Genomic DNA, 23,219 nt, shown 5'->3' on the forward strand with positions numbered 1-23,219 from the left:
ATCATATTCACCTGGGGGTTAAACAATTACAAACAAGAGAGGTTTCTCCCCAATATCGTCCTCATCCCTCATTGTCCCCACCACTAGTATTTGCCCAGTGATATATGAGGTGAGCCTAATACTGTTCTCACCAACCCAATGTCCTGATTACAAACAATTATTCATTGTTACTTACAGTAATAAAAGGGTAATGGGGCCTCATAAATCTATTTGCTGGTACTCCTATCAGCTCCCAGAGGGGTGTTGCCAGTGAACTTATTGGGCAATGCACTGGTGAACAGGATGGCCAATGCCAATGTTATATACAGTTTATGCCCTGCTTCATTCTTTTAGGTTTTTGACATAAAAAGCATTAATTATTGTTTAGGAAATGTTGCTGGTGATAAATATTTTGCCACAGTTTATGTGTTGCTGCAAAGGAAACTAATTGACATCAAATGCGCTGGTTTATCAATAGACAGGGACAGATTTTTAAACGTATGCCTGAAAGGCTCTGATTGGATGCATTGGATGACTTCAATTAAATGAAAGTACATCTTAAGTGCGTGGAATCAGATTATGGAGCATAATGAAGAGGGTAATGTTAAATTATCTGCTGCAAGGTTGATGCTATCAACTACATCCAAGTGCTGATGTTTGTAGAATCGTATGATTAGCACATGTCAGGGGCATGGAGTTTGATGCGCAATGTCAGTGAATGAAAGGAGGGAAATTAGAGAGGCGTGTGGGCAAAAGCTCTTCATCGTCTGAGCACATGGTTTATGAAGCCTCTCTTTACTAATTCAGAGTTAAAAGTATTTGCAACATCTTCTCATAGCATCACCTGGTTTTCTCATTGCTTCCACAAAACACACACACACACACACACACACACACACACTCACATATGCTGGATTCCTAGACTTCCCTGCAACAAGACAGCAGTGTGATTGTGGCACTACTCCGGTCAGTCATCAAGGACGGCTCGTTGAAATTCTGCTCATCTATTGCCTTTCTCCCTCACTTTCCCTCCATCCTCCCAACCCTCTCCCCTACCATGGCCAGGGTGAAGCGCCCTGCTTTCGTTAACAGCATTACATAAGTGCCTAGAGAGACAGAGAGAGAGAGAGAGAGAGAGAGAGAGGCAGAAGAGAAATGAAGGGCACAAACACAAAGAAGGAGAGGGCCAAGATTGTGCAAAAAAAAAAAAAACACCTCATGTATATATTACAGAGATAATCCTTTGTAAGTCACTTATTATGCGCCTTTGTAAAACAGGGATAAAATGATTAGGAGGCCATTTGAACAGAGCCCTGTCTGTCCCCCTCCCCACCCGCACACACACACAATCACACACATACACATACATTCCGCCACTAAACCTACGATGATTGCCAGGAAGCACTTAGCATTACACTGACCTCAGTGTTTACTGTGAAGATGGAAGGGAGGATTATAGAAATACATATAATAAGGGTGCAGATGGAGGAGAAAGAGTGTGTGGAGTGTGGATGGATAGAGGAAGGCGGATGCTTAGGTAATTTGTGAAGGCAGACTCATTGAGGAAAAGATCTTTGATGGACCGCGTGCCTGGTGTTTCAAGGACAGGTTGGAGTGGAGAGAGGCAGATGATGAGTGCGTATGTTGGGGGAAGGATAGGTTATGAGTAGGGGTTGGCGGGCAAGGGGGCGGTGTGGGTGTAATGCGATAAGTGGGCCGTTTGATTCAATCGCGTTCCACGTCAAAAACGTGTTTCAGTCTGCTTCATTTAGCTCAGCTGAGAGCGCGCTCCATGACTCCGCCTCATACTTAAACACACTGATACATCCTGAACCAGGGAGCGCCCACACGTGCTCGCATGAATACACCCATCAGGCACCAACGGCGTAAATATCTGTCAGTATCATGCGAGAAGACCAAATTGCTTGCACTGATTTCTGTATGTGACACCCACGAATACATACATGCAGACTGCACCTGCCTTTGTCTGGCCCATTAACCATGCTGAGAGGGAGGAATGTCGGAGGGGGCAGTGGAGTGTCTCTTATTCCGACAATCAATCATACATTAGCCAGACAGGATATTCAACTGAGCAAGCTGCCAACCAGACAGAGAGAAAGAAATCACTGCCTAACAAAAGGCCAGATGCATAAAAGTCTAAAAGACTAATAACCCGAGTGCACAAAGAGGCATGCAGTTGTATGCATATGTATACTTTTGTTTTGCAAATATAAGCTTACACAGGCTAGATTTCCACTCCCACAGTTTGCCACGAGTTGATATAGATCAGGCATTAATCAAGGGTGTCCACATCAATACATCTGTCTGATCCTCAAATCCTAGGACTTGACACTTAAAACCATCCAAAGTCAAAGCCTTCCAATAACACCAGAGCGTGACGGCGTCTACATCTATCATTCACATGTACAATACCTATATACAATATCTTAATCGTGACCATCAACAGATGTCAGAAGGGTAATCAGTAGTAATAATCAATACTCAAAAGAGTTCTGTCACTTTGACTCACACTCGTATTCGTGAACCACCAACCTATTCTCATAAAAAAATTCATCTGCCGTAGCCAACCACTGGCTCAACATCGGCATGCCAGAGAAAAAAGTTCCCTCTCTGATTGAACATCATTCTTTTCCCTACTTAACACTAAGGTCAGTGTAACATACTAAAGCATAGTCTACTATGTGCACTGTAGATTATGGTTCTCACGTGCTCTCTTTAAACCAACTCCAATTTGATTTGTGCGTGTACATGATTTAACACCACAGGAGTGCTGACTTGTGTAAGCGTAGGAAGTAGAAAGACAATACAGCCACGTGCGCTTTCCTGTCAGTTCTTCTTGTTGAACAGGTTAGCATGGTTAAATTCCGCAGACTATATTTAATATGACTTCAATATGGCTTGACAGCCATCATAAGGCAGTGTGGACACTAATGATTACACTCTGGATTTTACTGGTTTCACTTGAAGGAAGCATTGCTCATCCTGGTTTTTATTAACACTCCTGTCCATGTATTCATGTTGTGCATCTCCCTTTGAGGGGCACTCATTCTTAATGGCTCTCTCAACACCATGTCTGTGTATGTCTGCTTTTCATTTTGTCCTTGGCTCTCTCAGAGTTCAGGGTTACCCAAATGACTGAATTGGACTGGACCAGATTTTGATTTATGTGGGATATTTGTTACCAGTACCAATATCAGTACCTCAAGAAAGGTACTACACATTTGTAGAAAATTAGTGTTTTTGCACTAATGTAATGTAACAAGTATTGGAATGTATAAAGGGTTAAAAATGGTCAGTGAAACTTATGACCTTATGTTTCTGATAAAAATCATGATGGAGTTGCATTTTCCACTTTCTCTACTGTGTAACATCAAGCAACATTGCAGCCTGCAGCTATTTTTCCCCATGTTGCCAGCAGATACAGTAGCAACAGAGGAGCAAAGGACATGATTTCTATAAGGTGAGTCTGTTTTTTCCTTACTTGAATTTTAGCCACGTTACGTAAACCGTAAATCACGGTTGATAAGTTCACCACTTTGGTCCGGACCATGTAGCCAAGTAGCTCAGTGGTTGAAGGGATAACAATGAAAATTTGTTCAGAAGTTTATAGCCCCCATAGGACTAACCCTATTGGTGTAATCTGTCCTTTCACTTTACCTCTAGCCCAAACAGTAGGCACTGGTGTAGTGGCCACACTACCTACCTCATTTAATGTGACACCCCATCGCACACAGTACACAGCGTTGTGTGAGCATTTTACTAAGTTACATTACATTTATATACCATTTACATTCGGCCATTTGGCAGATGCTCTATGTAAAGTACACACACCAGGACAAACTTGGAGTTCAGTGTTTTGTACAACGTGATCTTTTTTGAGTACACACATGGGACAGACAGATAGCAGAAAATGGGGACGATTTCACTCAACTTCCCAAAATGTTTAATGCTTTAAAATCAAGGTATCAAGAGAGCATAATAAAGACTTAATTATTATTAATTATGGTACTGGAAAACCACAACCTGCAGTTTGCCCTGGTACACACTCTGCAGCTCCTCTACTGGAAAGGTTCCACTACTGTATATCTTTAACAGTGATAATGTTCAGAAAAGTGTGTATTTTCTGCCATTAAAGTTAAGCTATAAGAGGCATACTACTACTAGGAGGATACTAAACCAGACAAACCAAACTGCTTTCCCAATACATTTTTATTTTATATCTACTGTTTACTCAGCTGTTTTTTTTTTTGTTTTTTTTTTGTCAATGTGTACAAATCAGCTGAAACACTGCATTCAGCACAACAGACCGCAACACATGCCTCAGTGAAGAAGACTCAGGATTCATGTTTCCTTGTATATTTCCTGACATTTGTACATATTAAAAATACATGAATCTCCTTCCTTTCAGCAAATAAAAAAAAGTTTCCACTGCTGCGTCAGCGGCCATCCATAAGGCTAATAAATACATTATGTAAGGACATAAAACTCCACTTAATGTCAAAAAACAGATGCTTTTATCACATCAACAAGTAAGCAAAATGTGTGGGACTGGGGGAACCAGGTGGAGCCGAGCTCATTGAAAGGCACCATCACAGAGTCTGATGCTGTGCTGGAGCACATAAAAAAAAAGGATGAATCTGAAATATGGTGGCAGGTTCATCAAGTTCAAGATACAACAACCTTAGAAGTTAGCTACAGACTAGCCAAGGATGACTCTACATAAGTCATGACGCGGTTGACTGACCTGATATGACTGTGTGAAATGAAGGACTCCATCAGCTTATCATAAATGAAGTAGTGATGCACTAGGGTTAACGAACAATAACTATGCTATTCTGAAATCTGTGACTTTTATTTCACTGATGCATTGTGCACTGTTTTCCATGAAAAACATTAAAAGATTAATGACTCAAGAAATATATCAAAATGGATAGGAAATATAGTAGTAGACAAAGTTAGAAATAATAACTGTGTTTACAGGCTTGAAGACATTGTACAAGTAAAATAATCTCAAGAGATTTAACGACATGCTTCCTGAAGCACATCCCACAAGATGGACATAGGCACGCTCAATGTACAATCAAACTGCTCCTACAACACCTCAATAGGGTTGAGATCCAGCGAATTTGTCAACTATGCCATTACAGACAGGATCCCAGCCGACCTTTTCCCCAGCTGGAGCCGTGCCTTGGGTCATTGTCTTGTATAATGAAACCTGGGTCCAACCTAGCGTCATGCCTCCCTGTTGACATTGATGATCTTATGATGAGGCGGCCTTTTGAGTACCTGTCTGTTTTTAAAAGTACACACTTTAATGTATTTGTCCTCTTGTGCTAAGATGATTGCAAAAGGGTTTTCTAATGATCAGTTAGCCTAAATGTATAAACTAGCATTAACAAAAACACTGCCTTGTAACACAGTACTATTGTAGTCATTTACGAGATTAAGAATCTCTAAACTGTGACAATTTCTAATCAGTCTGCTGTTATTTTTAAATGGATAAAAAGAAAGATTGTATTTTAAACACAGAAAAACACATTTCTAGTCAGTAAAAATACAATAATAATGTACAAATACCTGTGAAATGTCCATTCTTGATTGTGAAACTTGTGTTTCACAATCAAGAATCATCAAATTGTGTTTTTCTCCTTGTTCAGGTGCTTTTTCCTCTCATGTCTTTTATAATATGCTGGGAAAAAAAAAATACAGCAACAGCAAAAACTGAGCTCACAAACATAATTGAAATTCCAAAGGACACTCCCCAAGGATACCACTTTGGGAGCATTTACTCTTCAAAACATTCTCTTACATGACACCCAGGCTTCAAGGTTTTTTTTACACACACTTTTACAATACTCCACTGTGCTAGATTTGTCATGATACTAGTACATAATACTGTTATACTTCATAATTCCATTGCTATTTTTAGAAATAAATTCTTACATACAGTATCTGTTGACAATGCTGGATCAAAAGAAAGTCTTGTTTCTGTTGTTACTCCACAAATTCAGTGATTCTGCACTATTGGATGGGTTTCAGCTGGCATATAAAAACAAAGTAAAGAAAAGTAAAAGTCAAAATACCAAAAAATATGTTTGGTTGCAGTGGTAAAATGAGTTTATTGGTAAAAAAAAAAAAACAAAAAGTGACAAAGAGCAATGGAAGCAGAATAAGCAAATAAATCACAACATGAATATATATTTTCACATTTTCTATACTTTGTGTTCCAGTTTGTACGCTTTCATTTTTGTACTGGAATAATTAAATGGTGAATGACTGCACAATCAGCACCACAAGCTGTTTATCTTGATTTGTTCCAGTATTCATATTTCCATAGCAGTACTGTATGGAAGCACCCATTTTCTGAAAATTAAATTTTACACTACATTTGCACTTAAGACTGACTAACCACACTCAATCCATTATGCAAGTTTATATATCCTTTACTGACTACAACATATGTCACATTCTGATATGGTCTGAGCCTGCAGTGTCCTAAAATCAATTCCCTAAAACAAGAGAAATGACTAAAAAACAAACAGGCAGCAAGTGGCCTTGAGAACCTCTCACGCTAAGGCTGCTTTTGGAAGGAATAAGGTGGATTGTAAATATTTAATTTTTACTGCAGCCAACCACCATATGACAGTGCTGTTTGGACAGTTTTTCTTCTATTTTTTCTATTTCCTTTTTCTTGTGGCAAATGTGAAAAAGTCCTATTTTGCCATGACAGTACGGTATCCTCATCACATTCATCCGTCTGCCCAACAAAAAAATATTTAATTTAAATATTTCATGACCCACTGAACACTGGGTATGAATTGCATTCTGTGTGTGCAGTATGTTTTTTTCTGTGTCACTGAGCACACACTGTGATTCCTTTTGAGCCCTGCTATTAAAAGATACCACATGTATGAATTATGGATGGACTGTTAGAGGCTAAAATTGAGCCAAAATGGAGGTTTCTCTCAAGAACAAGCCTGCAGCTGAAGAGTTTAGGTTGCTCTTAATGCCGAAAAACTGCATGTACCACTGGCACAGTATGTACTCATTACTGCCATGCTGTACTAATTATGTAACATTGTGAAAACAACATTTAGGGGTTTGCAATGTTGTATATTAATGTTTGTGCAGTAGAATACACTTGTAAAATAACTAAAATGGGCAATATAACATCATTGATAATGACTTCTGATTTTCTAAATCTACTCTCACACTCTCATTCCCTTTCACGCACGCACCATCAAAAACAGACTTGGGACCAAGGGCCATGGCCTTTACCTTTTAGTGTTTGCTGTGCTTATTGGAGCGTGCTGTCTATGCCAAGGCCCAGCTCTCAACAATAGCCTCAGCAAAGATCCCATTTAGTTAAGAGCCCATAGAAGACCTGTCTTGAGGCTAAACACAGAGTAGGAAAGAGGGAAGGGGGGAAAAACAAAGTAGAGACAGCGACCATGAGCAAAAGAGTTGGTAACTTATAGAATGTAGATGATGCTTATTGGTTTGTAAGTTGTTGACAACAAAACTGATCTTTGTTTTCTAGTCATCTGTCCATTGGCCCTGGACCCGTCTTCACCCCTGAAGCACCCATGAATCCAGCATTTCCCACTGAACCCACCTGGAATGTCCAACTCTCTTTTCCCCAGTAGACGAGCAGTCTTGCTCTCATCTCGCTCCCCTTTTGGTATTGTCAAAATGATGGAAATAGCAGCAATTCTTCAGTGAGTGTAGCTCCCTAATGGTGATGGGTGTTTTCTGCTGGCATGAAATCGCTAACTCATCTCCTATAGCGCAAGATCAGGCGTCATCACTACTGTCGTGCTGGGTTTTATTCATTGCCTCGCTCTGCCCACCACATGATGATAAAGTGCAACAAAGCCTCATACTTCATGTGCCATAAACACTCAATTAGCATCATGACTGGCAAGGAGAACGGTCACAGGTATATGCCACTGTCATCCAGAAACTGTCTAATGAGTTTTTGTGAGCGTTATCTTTGATTTTCTTTTCTGTGAGAGGGATCATGGATGATTAAAGAATGACTTACCTGTTACTCCACTTTTTGAATTAGTCATTTAAAAGATACTATATTACACTTTCCATTTATCCTCGCTTTGCTCATTACCACTGAGGTCATACTCCTTTTTCTAGATAATTCAGACCTCTAGACCACATTTCTGCCAATTTCGCCTCTACTGCATCTCCTGAGCCCTCACTAAACTAAGATTAAGCTAGTAGACCAAACAGATCTGAATGATTGTAGTCATCGGTGAAAGCAGACATTCAGCGTTCGGGGATTCAACTGATATTCACTGCTTTCAAATTTCGACTCGATAGGAAATGATGCTGAAAATATCCCTAAAAGCAGTGAAACCTCTTGGGTTAAAAGGTGAAAGAGATACGATGTGGACTCACCAAAGGCAAAAGTAAACATTGCCTCATTCTGTTGTTGGTCAGCCACTACCTTCAAGCTAGTCACAATTTATTTCCGGGGCTATAAGTCATGCACAGAAGACACGTTTAACCCAATATATTATGTCCACTACTATAAACTGTAGCGTGGTCATTACTTTTTTCCCTACTCTGTACCTCATGTATAGTGGAATGCTTGCAGCCTGTTAATAATTTAGAGGTGACATAAAACAACTATATTTTCTCTCAGTTCATGCTTTTAATTGACGCTTTCAGACCAGAGTCCTAGAAATCATTATTGATTAATATATTTATTCACAATTACTGGAGAAAAGTGAGTTATAGTATGTACTGGGCAAAACAGTTATGATTAAAGTAACGAGTAAGAAGTTAGCTGAAGGCCAGACTTACCAAAATTCTTTCACATGTTTTTAGGTCTAAAAACCAACTGGGATACTACAGAATAGCTCACCCAGCCAAGAGCAAGGTAGACTTAAAACATAGCTTCTTTTTCTTTTTTTGTGTTTGGACCTGTTTGCCCTACAGTCAGCCATGATGGATGGGGCAACAAAGTGTGGTCTGCTGTGGGCTTCAGCTGCTCTTAAATGTATGGGCAGGGGGCTGGAGAGACGGGATGAATAGAGCACACAGAGAGATGAGATAGAGGGACCAGGGGAGATATACTGTATGAGAAGAAGGCCACAGAGAGGTGATAGATGTCTATGAAGAGGGGAGAGAAAGAACGGATAGACAGGCTGAAATGACCACAGAGAAGTTATACTGTACGTGGGCTGAGGGAGGCCACAGTGAGCCTGTGATCTGTCACTGTCAGATGAAGGGAAGGATTTTCTCCCTCAGATAATCTTGAAATTTAACAGCAGGACTGAAAATAATGATGGTTGTGTATTTGTATGTGGAAACACACCTCTCAATACATGTGCGAGTGATTTATAGCATGAAGCAAATGGAACCTGTGTGCTTCACGATGAGCCTGACTTTGTTGACTTGCAATCATGAGTGCAGCCTCCCTTGCATGTTAGGAAAAAAGATGAGCAGAAAGAGAGACGACAGAGATTAATGGGCACAGTCAAGTAAAAAGTTAAATATTGTGTTACGAGGATAATATATACAGGCACTTCGGAAAGTATTCAGACCCATCTACTGTGAACAGTGTACAGTGCTGTAAATTTATTTGAAAATGAGAAAAAAAATGCAGCTTTTCTGCGTAAATCTACAACAAATCATAATGATAAAGTGAAAACATATTTGTGTTTAAAAACTTTTCTGTATTTGATTATATTTATCCTTCTCTCAATTCTGACCGGGCTTTCTGCTCCCACCTCTGAGAAGCCTGCCCATAACATGATGCTGCCACCACCATGCTCCACAGCAGGGGATTATTAGTATTAGCCAAATGGTGAGTTAGGCCTATTGATTGCCAGACACTGTGCTTGGAGTGCTGTTCAGAGCGCTGTTCCGCACCCCTATTCTGCCAGACTCTGGTAAATACTGTCCGGCACACTCCCTTCCATCTAACCACTCTACTATAATGCCCTGATTGATTATTTTTTAATTAGATGTTTGTCTTTCCTTCTTTCGAAAGAACTTCTAAAACTCTGCTAAAGTGTATGTTGGGTTTCTGACCAAGTTACTTCTTCTCCAGTTATTCAGTTTGGCTAGAGGGCAAACACCTCCTGGTCCTGGTGGTTTCAGACTTGTTCCATTTCAGTTATTGAGGCCACTCCAGGGAACACTCAAAGCTTTAGAAATTGTTTTATACCCTTGCCTCACTATAAAATGTTATTGTTGAGAGAGTTCCTTAGGCTTCATGGTTTGGTTGTTGTCCTGACATGCGGTATGAATGGTTTGTGGGATTTTATATAAACAGGTCTCTACCTTTCTAAACTATGTCCAGTTATTTCAATTGGCTACAGATGGACTTCAGGCAAGACACATCTCAAGAAAATTTAATACAAACATGATCTACTTGAACCCAATTTGAAATTTGAAAGAGACTCTAGCACTTTATTTCAATTTAAATATTTCAATTTTTACCTTTTTTTTTGTTAATTAATTTACATTTTTAATATTTTTTCACTTTTTCATTATAATATAATATCATGTTTAGACTGATGGGCAAAAATCTATTAAATTAACAAAATTGTTGTGAGAGAGAGAGTTTTATTCCCGTGTCACAAAATGCTGGTTACTTGATTACAACTCATGTTTGCATAGTCTTTGTATCTGTGCATACTGCTGCAGCCCTGTCACCTGGTTTTAAGATCAACCATTGCTTGCATGATAATCGCACCTGTCACTCTAAAATGATCAGCAGAACTGATCCGCTAAAAGGCCTCTAAGATTGTCATTGAGCTAATGCATTCAAAAAGGAGTTTTATATTCTACGCCTGCGTTTAAAATAAAAAACAGAAAATGTGTTTCTATTTCAGAACGCATTGGACTGGCGATTTGTTGCACTACAAGAAGTCAAGGCCATGCAAGGAAATTTTCGGGGAAGGTACTCAAGCTAAAAAAAAAAAAGGGCACCCCTCTCACTGACATCATCCATAAAAAATAATGCTTCCTTCAAGAGCACATCTTTTATTGACGTATTTATTTATTCAGATACTCATATGTAAAGTCATGAAGATGTGTTGATGGTCAACAGATAATTAAGATAATTAAGCTATAAGCAGCTTTATGTCTGTGATTTAGAATCATTGAACTGCTTTGTATAGTTGAAATAAATTGTGAGCCTATGATGAAATTTGAGGCAAAACATTAGTTAGTTGAACATTAAACTTTCAAATCTGAGTTTCAAATGGCCCTGTCTTATCTACAACAACTCTTCCACTTTATATTGCATCACGTAATTAAGAATAGATTACTCTCTTGGCTTTTGTTCCGCTCAGTATGAGCAAACATCTCAACAGTGCAGAAATCACACATTTGCACATCTCCCTGTTTTAAGCAGGGCTATGAGCTGTGGCCCAGGGATAACCAATAGCCCAATAGTCTATATGTCCTGGGTCTTCCTCGGGGCCTCATCCTATAGGGACATGTCCGGTCGAAGGGGCATCTGAGACAGGTTATGTTTCAATGTAACATAATTTTTAAACAAATGCATGTGAGCCACAAGGAGGTGGCTGGGTGGATAGCAGACATATAAAGCAAAGGACTGCCGTGTCACAGACCTCAGCTCAGCTCCAGAGTCACATTTGTGGTTAAGTTTAAGCAAGAAAAGCTCTTTGGTTAGTTCCAGTCTTTGGTTATAAAAAGCAAATAAAGTCATAAGTGTGTTTTTCACCCAAACACAACACAATATTTCTTTCACAGTAACTAAGCGCTATGAGTGCCTAAACACAACCATAAAACACTTTAATAATGCTGTAGTCATGAAACTGAATGTTGTACTGCAAGATCCGATATTTTTGTGGGGAAAGCAGTTGTCTTGGAACATTTTATTAATATATTCAGTATGCATGTATTTGTGATTGCCATTCCTGTAAATTAAGAACATATGCTCATGTTAACAGAGAACGTGATCTGACTGCAGTTAAGTTTCCTATAAAATGCAGTAAAGGACACAGCAGGGTATCCCAACGTTAGAGGTCACAGACGGTGTGGGTGGTCGAGGGAATACATCTGTCATTCACTGTCTCCTGCCTCCAACTAGACCCAATTAACCACATGATGTCATGCATGTAGCCCTACATCCCCAGAATCAAAGTAGTTTTCAACATGATGTTCCAAGAGTTTGTCTTGGCAGAATTTGAACTCAGTTGTCAACCATTGAGCATGAGCAAAAGTGTTTTTAAAACTAAAATGTAACTAGTTAGATAAGAATGTCCTAAAGGAAATGGTCATTAAGCCTGATGACAAAAGGGCAGGTGCTTGAGCACCACCTGGCTTTTATCTCTGCAAGAGATGGTGAGTTACTCTGTGTATACCTTGATGCAGATGTGATTTTTTTTTGGACATAATGTGTGTTCTCTTGTGAAATATGCCTTTACTACAGTAGTTGAACAATTTTTACAGTATTGAATATTTGTGTTTGGCCTTCCAGATTTTCCTGCCTCACAAATCCCCTTGAGAGGTGAGTGATGTGTGTGTTAAACTAAAGATCAATTCAGGATGGGAAAAGAGTCTGAGAATGAAATGGTTAAATGGAGATAAAATAGGGGGGGGGGGGGGGGGGGGGGGGGGTGCAAGCTAAAAGCAACTGTTTAGAAAAAAAAGAAAACAAAAACAAAGTACTGGTTGCATGTGAGAGAAAAGGGCAGCAAACTGGAGGATGAAAAGTGGAGGTGGCATTAGGAGAGAGGAGAAAGGAATGGATGGGGGAGCCAGAAGGGAGTTTTGTACCAAGGAGCACTATCATAATTGTCACATTTGATCAGGGAGGAACTCTAGTTAGCTTCATGGACCACTGATTTTTTCCAAGCTCCCCACCCCACAGAGGATTCAGTAGGCTGAGCATTAGACACACGCACAGGCACATACACACACACACACACACACACACACACACACACACAGCCAAATTTGTGCTCCCATTTGTGGCTGCACACGACTACACACATGTGCATGCGTACATTTAATTACACTCATGCAACCATGTACATATGCAAATATACAGGAACAGGAAAATATAAAGAAAGTTCTGTAAGCAGTTTGAGCATGTTTTATTCAGATGTTTTTGGGTTTTTTTTACCTCAACAGAACATCCCCAAAGGACAACTCTCAGCTCTGTCTTGATTTGAAATATAAGCAGAGAGGATGCATTAACACAGAGAAGAGAGGATTTCTGAAGTGTATCTGTGGAAAGTGTGAATGGAAAAGAGGTACAGTGAAAACACTGGGGTGTCTGTGTTATTTTTGATGGGAGCTGCTGCACTGGCAAACTTCAAAGTGATTACTGCAAATAGGGATCAGAAAAGGACAGAAGAAAAATCCTAAAGGCAAGTAATAAGTATGGACATCCAAGCCGTTGAAGGTTCACAGACTTAGAGGAGGTCCTGCAGGGAAAACGTACAACTCGAGAGAAATAGCAGTTTGAAAATGCTCCTGTCTGTGCATGCTTAGCAAGTTGTCAAAGTGACTGCAGTTGAATTGGCTTTCACATTTCTTCCTGCTTAGTGGCGAAATGAACAAAGGAAACCGAAAAACAGTTGTGACAATGCAAAGTTTAACCCCAAAGCCTCCGCTTCTCCTTGCTTTGATTTCACGGGGAAGCAAATCTAACGCGCCATTGTTCGGGGGAACCAATTAGCCTTCGACAAAATTAATCAAATGGAGGGGGGGGGGGGTTATGCAATTTTCCAACAAGATGGGCGTTTTTTTTTTTGTTTTTTTTTAATTACATAGAGGAAGAATAAAAAAATTACAGCTGTTTTGATTAGGCGCCCAGCAGTTGGAGTTGGGCATGTCTGTTTGCCTTTTGGACAGATTGAGGTTGTACACTGACACAGACAACTTTATATACAGGGAACAGATGAAGTGAAGACTTATTTACATTGCTCACACGCAATATCCTCCCAACTGCAAACTATAGGCCAGGTTGAAACCTTCTGGTTATAAGCATGGTGAAATATATACTGTATATATATGAATATTTATAAATATATTTCCAGCCGACAGTCGACAATCAGTGAATTTGTCTCGTTACAGTGTTAGAAAATCCGATTGTACCTTATGAATGATCCAACCTATCTCTGCATCACTATTTATTCTTTTATTTTCATGTGTGTTTAAAAAAGCAAGCTCATGAAAAGCCGACATAAACAGGAAATGTGATTGTGATCCATTTGTTTTATGGTTAGTAAAGCAATAAATTCAAAATGATAACATCCTGTGTCTATAGTATGTGTTACAATATGTAGTGAAGGCTCACAACATCACTTCCAGCGTCTATTTGCTGTACTACAGTAAAAAAAAAAAAAAAACTGCATGCTTGAAGCACCTGCCAACCGTCATCACTGCACAGCACAGGCAAACGTTTATAGCCCTGTCAATTATTATTCTGCCTCTGCCAAGAACGCTGCAAATCGACTATTGTAGTCGATGAGAAAAAACGTCCTCCTTGCTAGCAATGCTGTTCTGCTCTGAGGTGCCCTTCTTGCCATGCCCGTTGAGGATGTTGCCTCTGAGTGACGCCTGCAAAGCATCCTGGATATTTGGTATGTGGAGGAGCCGAGCGTCTGGGCATTATCTGTTGCACGCCTTCTATTAGAATAGTTAACCTTATCTGAATCCCCTTTTTTTTCCAATTATTCAAAGGAAATGATGAATTGTAAGGAGAGATCGGTATCAGTGTGTAAGTGAATTAAAGGTGGAGAGTGAGGAATTTTTTTCCATCAATATACATAGCTGCAGAATTAGTTGCGATGGCATGTTCTAATGCTAATAAATGAGCGTGATTATCGCAGCAGGCGCGGAGTCTCCCTTTTGATCTGCTCTGTGCTTTCGTTTGGTCCGATTTGGGAGGCCCACGAATTTGAGAATCCTCTCAGGCGCATAGTAAAATGTTCCTAGAAGGTTGCTCCACTTTAGAGTGGAGGGGGGGGGGGAAGGATCATTTGACAAACTGTGAGTAGCTTCTGTGAATAACGCTGAGCAAGGGATAAGGTGGCACATGCATTCTGTGATGATCAGGCACAAACCAATGTATCTGCCTCTAATAGACAATACGTTTTAGGATGCAAAGGATGTTTAGCAACCCCCTGAGTCACATTAATTATAGGCTCACCTCACCGATACCCAGGCTGTGACTCACTCTAACCTGGCAGACACGTGATAACTTCTATTTTGTCCCATTCAGACGTTGTTTACACCCTGTGCTCCAGAAAAATAAAAAATAAAACTTTCATCCAGCTATCTATTAATAAGGTCAAAGACAAATTGAATAAGTTTAATTGTGCACGGGAGGGGGGGGGGGAGAACTGTAAGAAGACTGAAAAAAATGGATGATGGATGAGCGTACTACGGATGGCTGGTAATGTGTCCACACTAGGAGAAGGAGCTGCGCTGCCTTCCGCGGCTCCTCCTTCACTTCCAAACCTTCAAAAGAAGCACTTGAGCTGACTAATGTCCCATCACTTTTTAAACTCATCCATATGCAAATACACGCTGCAAGGTGCTCCAGAATCTAATCACATCATCTGCCATATAGGGGGGCGGGGAGGGAGGGGGATGCTTGTGCTATCAAAATCACATGATAATTACTGTACAGCATCTTTTTTTTTTTTTTTTTTTTTTTTTGCAGGATTGCTACTGGAAGTGTGAAAAGGTCAAATCTGAATGTCTTTTTTTTTTATTTTAGTGCATTTCTGGTAGGAGGCCAGACAAGCTTAGCATTTAGACTAATGACTAGTTAAACGCAGTGCTAATTGTTTCCAAATACTTGTGACTGCCTTTTGGGTGTAACTGTCTGGGCCTGTCTGATGTGAGAGACATGTGCACAGACCTCTCAGTGCAAACGGATGTATTATGAGGGGGGGGGGCGAGAAAACGAGGTCCGTGGCACAAATACGCAAAATGATCCCGTAAAGATGAGGTTGTTTGAAGAAATCTGTGCATGTGCTCTTTCTGTATTTGGAAACTGCGCGAGCTGACGTCACTACGGACGCTGCTACTGGGGAGGGAGGGGGAGAGAGAGAGAGAGAAAGGGAGGGAGGTGAGTTTCCGTTGTGAACGCGCCTGACGGATCCCCGGCGGAGGGCAGCGAGGGCGCGCATCTCTGTCCTCCGCTTGTGAAGCGACTGCAGGGGAGCCAGATGCCCGACTGCGAGCCGCTGCCTGTGGATACCCATCCCGAATGCCAGAGCAGGCGAAAGAAGCCCAAGACACGTTTCACTCTCTGACGGCGGAGGAGTGGAGGGGGGGGAGGAGAAGAACAGAGGAGAAAGAGGAGGAGAACAGGAGGCACTGGACGGAGTCAGAGTAGTTTTTGTACGTCGGGTTTTTCATTTCCCCAGCCCCCTGCTTCAAATGAAGAGCTTCCTTGGACTTGGAGTACCGGGCATCAGTAGAGAACAGCCCCGTTATCCCGCTCTGCTGATGCTGATGCTGATGCTGCGGTGCCGCCTGTGAGCGCGTCCTCTCGCTGCTTTTGGAATATACAGCTTTGACCATATGCGCCAAAACCATGGAGATTATATGACGTGGATTTATTTTTGAACTAAACTGGACAACTACAAAGACGACCTTCTTTTTTTATTATTATTATTTCATTTTTTTTTTGCATTGTCCCCTTTTGTTTTTTTTTTGGGTTTTCTTCCATTCTGTTGCTTTGCGTTTGATCTATGGCTACTTTATGATTTCGCGTCCTTGGCGGTTTCTTCCTTGTTTTTTCGTTTCTTTCTTCATTCTCCGCACTTCTTCTTCTTCTTCTTCTTCTTCCTCTTCTTCTATTTTTTTGTGGTGGTCCGTGTCGGAGGCGCAGAAGTGGGATGACTCGCAGAGAACATTTCGTGGGGAGAAGATTCCGCGCAGCGGCGCGGGTGAATGAATAATAGTCTCCCTCACCATCTGAGACGTGCCATGGATGGGAAACTTAATTTGTATCCACGGAACCGATCGGGGATTAGCCGTCGCATCAAATAACTGCTGCTGACAGCGATCAGGTAGCGTATTGAGCCTATCATACCCAACACCAGTGTAAAACATCTTTGGACTATTTCTTTGCGCCATGTACTTGAGGTTTGCTTTGCAGTGTGCTGCTTTCATTATTTATTTGATTCTTGATACCCTCGTGTGAGGATCACAGCCTGTAAGTGTGGTCCAGCATCCACTGATGCCCACATCCTCACATACTTAGGGATGCTGCGCAGTCGTGTGATCGTGTTATCCGCGATCATGTGTGATCTGTGAACCTGAACCTGAAGTGCCGATCACAGACAAACCTCTCCACACCCCCCCCCCCCCACACACACACCCCCCGATACATCCCAGCAGTTGAATTAGTGCCAATTAATCGAGCACAGGTGGACGGCGACAGCCTCCAGGATGCAGAATCTCCTCAGAGAGAGAGAGAGAGAGAGAGAGTAGGGGGGAGACAAAGTGGGATTGTCTCTAAAAAACCGCTGGCGGACCTGTAACTTTGCGCAGTGACCAAACAGAAGCACACACACACACACACACACACACCTACGCACACACACACACACACACGACGTCGTGCGCAGACACTTTTATTCTTCCGTACTGGCTCATCTTTCTCAAAGAATTCACACGCGCACGTCCCCCCTTAACACACACACACACACACACACACACACACACACACACACACACACACACACACACACACACACACACAGTGTTCTCGTTCCTCTTATGGGGGTTTTCCACAATGCCACTTTGAGTTTAGAGTAACATTAATGAACGAGAGCTCCTCCACCCGCACCGAAGCGTTTTTTTTTTTTAACAGTGCCCCTAATTACTGTGAAGGATTCTTGGCAGGGGGACGTCTCCCCCCCCCCTCCCCGTGGCCTGGTTCACGTAAAAGCGTTAGGTTACATTATAGAGGACTGATGCTGATGTTGCTCTGCCCCCCCTCACCACCACCACCACCCCCACCTCCCTGTGCGCACTGCGCGCCTGGGTGAGTGGGTGCCTTCTCCCGCTGAATGCTAAAGAGCCAGGATGAACCAAAGACCTTAGTGAGCGTGCACTGGGGGATTGAAAGGGAGCTGCTTGACTCTTCCCTCCGCGCTGGCACCTCACCACGCAACAGAAAGCCCTTTGAAAGCTACCTGATCATGCACTGAGGTCTGTTTTTTTTTATTTTTTTTTTTCTCACTTGCATGGCGTGCGTCTGCCGCAGTGCCTCCTCTCGTTAATAGACCGCCTCTCAGTTGGCTCCCTGTTATTCTCTCTAACACGAAGAAGTGTGCGGGGTTTGTATGGAGTATGTGAACACTCGCCTTGTCTCTCCCCCCCGGTAGCGAGCAGGTGGCTCCGATGACGCTGAACGGGAATGACAACCGGGACACGATAACGGGAGTGCAAAAGGAGCCTCGGAGCACCCTCTCTCTCTCTCCCTCTCTCTCTGTCTGTGTCTGTCTGTCTCTCTATACCTATCTGTTGAGCCTGTGCGCGCTCTCCCATCGCGCATCTCCAAACAAACTGCCACAGATGGCTTATTTGTGCCAAGCTGAACAATTGCATACGAGATTCTGCTTGTTCCACCACAAACTCTTCTTCTACAGCAGCCTTTGGATGAATAGCTGTGGACTATTTAACAGGGCCACTGATTAATGAGCACTCACTGTGCTTTAGATTGTTGCCCACACTCTATTTAAGATTTGGATTAACAGGTGATACATAGTGTGCAGTATTACTCACGGAGAAGTGCAGTTATGTGGTGGATTATTAAGAATCTGAATCACAATGAACCACAGAACAATATTAAAGGAACACTGTAGTGATGTTTCATTGGAGAGCTCTCTGTGCTGCATCCCTCCCTCCACCCTGAGCTGTGAATAACCATAACCTCCCCTCTCCATTTTTTATTTATTTTTTTCTTTTAAACGCTGTGAATAACCTCGTTTGTTTTATTTCTCGGGGCTGCTGTCGGAACTAATGGAGCCAGTAAGGCCGTGTCCCCTTTTAGCAGAGATGAGCGTCCCGCAGATGATGGCTGATGAGCTGGATGTGAGAGAAGGCTCCTTTTTAACCCTGCTGGGTAAAGGACAAAGGGTGGTCAGTCCAGTAAAGTCGGAATTTTATTTTGGAATGCTTGTGTGAGTAAAATGTTCACTCTGAGAACACGTGAATCAGTGACTAATTCGCTTAGGGAACATTGGTTCTCAGTTGGTTTCATTTCTTGAATATGGCTTCCAGTTAAACGTCTTTCTCTCTGGGTTATAATGAGAACAGCTACAAATCTGGAGTGGCTCTGGTTCATTTACTTTAACTGTCACAACTCTCCACTCAATAATTTCCCATGAAGCTTATGTCTATGGAAATCTCCCTGCCAGAGACAGTCTTTCTGGAAAGCCCCCTGATCACCCATCATCACAACCGGTAGTTGCCAGAGTGGAAGGGGCGAAAACTAACTGAACTTACCGCATAAAAAAGCCCTAAAAAAAATAAAAGCTTTGCACTGGCAGACAGCGTAATGAGCAGGTGATGCAAATGATGAGGCTGACCAGTCAAAGCCATCAGTCCACACTAGTGGAGTTACTTCCCACCACTGCAAACATCAGGTAATAAAGCAACCAGGACAGCAGTTGAGACAAAATTGCATGTTGAAAAAAATCTCAACATCTATCTTGGTTTTTCCTGGATTATCCACATGCCTCAGAACATTAGAAGATCCTTTAACACATATTGAGATACTGCCAAGAGATGCATACCATACTCCCAGTTTTAAAACCAATACTTCAGCGTTTTATAGTTAGTGACTGGTTGAGCATTGCTGTATTAAACTTTCAGGACTTCTGTATAATTTTACATTTATTAGATGCTTTTATCCAAAGCGACTTAGGAGGTACAAGCAGCAATGTTGCCACTACACTATCCAGCCGCTAACATATCAGTGTGTAGTGCATTGTCATGTTATTGTTTTTGCCGACATCTTTTATGCTTTTTGTTTTGGTGTGTCCCTCACCACTAAGCGAAACCAGTATCTGTGGGGATCTCTCTAGGAAGAGCCTCTTTAAATGAAGCCTCCCATGGGCTGGAAATTCTCTTCGCTGCCGCTTGAGTGACACGGCGGAGAAGCCCAAAGCTGCAGTATAATACAAAAACCTGAAGTCATAGGTGGATACGGGGTTTTGTTTGGTTGGTGTAATTGGTTGCAATTGTTTTGGACCCCTGTGGAGAGACATGTGAGAAAAGGAGGAACTGCTGCATGAAGAAATGGTGCACGCTTGTAATTGGCTGTGCAAACTCCACAATCTGTTCTAAATATAACATAAAACAAATAAAAACATAGACAAAGTGTGAAGGGTGTCACACATCCAAAAAAAAAAGCAAACAAACAAACTAGAATTAAGTTTACGAAATCGGTCCATTTCCACTGACGCCCAACAGGAAGGTTAAATGGGATGGAGAAATGAGGCAGCAAGTAATGACTACGCTATCACTGAATGATCATCTGAGCAGCTGCTGGAAATGCAACACAAATGACAGCATGACACATATCAGCTGAAGACGTATGAAAACCACCCAGCTCTGTGGCAGTTTTATAAGGCCTGCAAATGTGATACTAATAACGTCTTCAATATCCGCCCACATGCCACGGACTAATGCTGGCAATGCTAAATCTCTGTCTCTCTCACACACACACACACACACACTTGCGCACTCTACACACAAACCTCTCACTCACCTGCCTTCCTCTGTTTCACGTCTCGCTGTCGCTCAAGCATCTCTGATAAGCAAACGCGCAAAAAGCGCACATCATCAGCACACACACACACACACACACACACAGCAAGAGGCAGAACAGCCAGTACACAAACTGATGGCGGCATGTCCAGCAGTGTGTTTGTGTGTGTGCACATATGCATGCTGCTCTAATAGTGCGCATGAACCAGCAGCCAGGTGACAGCTTGGTGTTGCCCGGATCACTGCACTGTGGTTGGGCCTATGTCCGTGTAAAAGCAATCTTCCAAGTCTCTACTTCTCCTCCCATCTTATTTCCTTTTGTTCTGTATCCATTCATCCACTTGTAGTGGTTTTAAATCTATGTTAGTAAAAACTTATTTTTCTACTTTGATTACTGGGCAGTACGGGTAAGGTCCAGATCTATACAGCAAGAAAAAGTATCCAAACCTGCATTAATTTGTCATAAAATGTGATCTGATCTTCTAAGTCATCTAAGTCAAGAGTATTAACAAATAAAATGTGCCTAAAATAATCACACAAAAAAATCAGACCTTTCATGTCTTTGTTGAGAACAACCATAAAAACCTCACAGTGCTAGTGGAAGTAGGTGAACCCTTGGAATAATGACCTCAAAAAGCTAACTGGAGTCATGTGCTAGCATACCTGGAGTCTTTTCATTATAAGAGAGCTACAAAAATGAGCTTTCAAAGGATCTATAATCAAGAATTGGTGATTTACATAAAAACACACAGACACTTTGGGACTGTGGCTACTCTATACCAAGAAGTGGGCAACCAGTCAAAAATGACCCCAAGAGCAAAACGAACACTCATTAATGAGGTAAAGAAACAACCCAGAGTTACAGCCAAAGATTTAAAGTGTTTGTGTGTCTGTGTTCATCAGTCTACAGTATGTAAAACATTAAACTAGCACGGTGTCTATGTCAGGACACCACGAAGGAAGGCTGCTGCTTACAATGCAAAAACATTGCTGCACGCCTGAAGTTTGCCGAGGAGCACATTGACCCACAGCACCTGGCATGAAAAGGTTACTAATTGCATACTATGATGAAAACATCATCCCTATCCTAAAGGATGGTGGAGTAAACGTCATGATTTGGGCCTGCTTCGCTGCATCAGGGCCTGGCCAGCTTGCAGTGACCGGGAGGAAGATATAAAAGTATATAAAAGGATTCTCCAGGATTATGTGAGAATGTCTGCATGTCAGCTGAAACTTTGTAGACATTGGGTGATGCTACAGTACAATGACCCAAAACACCAAAGCAATAGAGATGCTATGGAACAACTAAAAGAGTGCAGCATACATGAATGACGTCCAAAGAATATGACAGAGCACTATGAGGTTTTTCTGGTTGTTTTCAATAAAGACATGAAAGATCAGCAAACCACAAAATTCAAAAAGCTTCACATACTTCTTCTTGCCACTGTATATGATTTTAAGCCACATCCACTTGGTCGGTTGAGCCTAGTTAAATCACATGCACTATTAAGACTTAAGACTTTTAATCATCTATCATCTAGAAACTCTGATGTGTAGAGAGCTGTCAGCCCTCTGCACGTCAACTGTCGCTGGCCCAATCCACCACTTAGCAAAGGAAAGAAGGCCAAGAAAAGAAAATAATTAAAATAATCATAAATAATTAGGATGTGTGGGTTTGAGCTTGGGTCAGAAAACCGAGCACACAAGCACACTGAAGCTGCTTATTAGAGATTTTTTTTCTTAACGTCATGAGATTAAAACGACAAGAGGTGAAGGATTTCTTTAGGACACGTATCTACTTTCCTCCTCTGCTCAGCATCCTACCGTTCCACGTCATATGCTCCACAACGTTCCATTTGGAGTCACAGATGTCTCTGTCACCGGGGCGGCATTCATTTGGCGCTGCCCCGGGTGACTGTGTCAATATTTGCAGTGAGTGCCATTTTGGATCGGGGCGCTCTCTGTGAGCATGGCCGGGCTTGTGCGAGGCTAAGGCTAAAGCAAAATCAACAGGAAACAAAAATCCGGGGCCCTGTAGACTCACTCTCTACACTTAATTAAGCCTTTTGGCAAGAAAAAGTGAAAGGATGGACCTCTTTGGGAATAGATAGGCTGGGGTTGCAGGAGGATGAGAGGAGGGAGAAAACAAAACAAATTAATTGCCTTGAATCGCAGGGATAATTCACATCTCTGATTAATATTGATTGCGTGAGGGATAAGTAACTGCCACAATACAGCCATAGAGAACAGTTAATTCGATGAGTTTTTGTGTTAATAACTCTCTTTGTGCAAAGATGAACAAGGAGTCTTTGCTGGGCAATGACTGTGCAACTCGAGGTTGTTACTTGGCGTGCATCGAGCTGTGTATATGTGTGTGTGTGTGTGTGTGCATGCGCGCTCTCTTACTGCTTCCCAGCAGTAATATTTGCCTTTCGTGTAATGTTTTTCATAATGTGTGGCCCTTGGGGATGGAG

At 41.8% G+C, this 23,219-nt stretch overlaps 1 protein-coding gene across 1 annotated transcript in view; it reads left to right on the plus strand.

Moving 5' to 3' along the window:
- Positions 1 to 16,871: 16,871 nt before the first annotated feature.
- The window catches only part of adgrb2 (adhesion G protein-coupled receptor B2), a 196,341-nt gene continuing 189,993 nt past the window's right edge, over positions 16,872 to 23,219 (plus strand). The window contains exon 1 of the mRNA XM_026347650.2: positions 16,872 to 17,033. The gene's annotated coding sequence lies outside the window, so the exon portion shown is untranslated. The remainder of the gene's footprint in view (positions 17,034 to 23,219) is intronic.

Source organism: Anabas testudineus, chromosome 11 (assembly GCF_900324465.2).
Source record: "Anabas testudineus chromosome 11, fAnaTes1.2, whole genome shotgun sequence".
In the NCBI taxonomy this organism is placed as follows: Eukaryota; Metazoa; Chordata; class Actinopteri; order Anabantiformes; family Anabantidae; genus Anabas; species Anabas testudineus.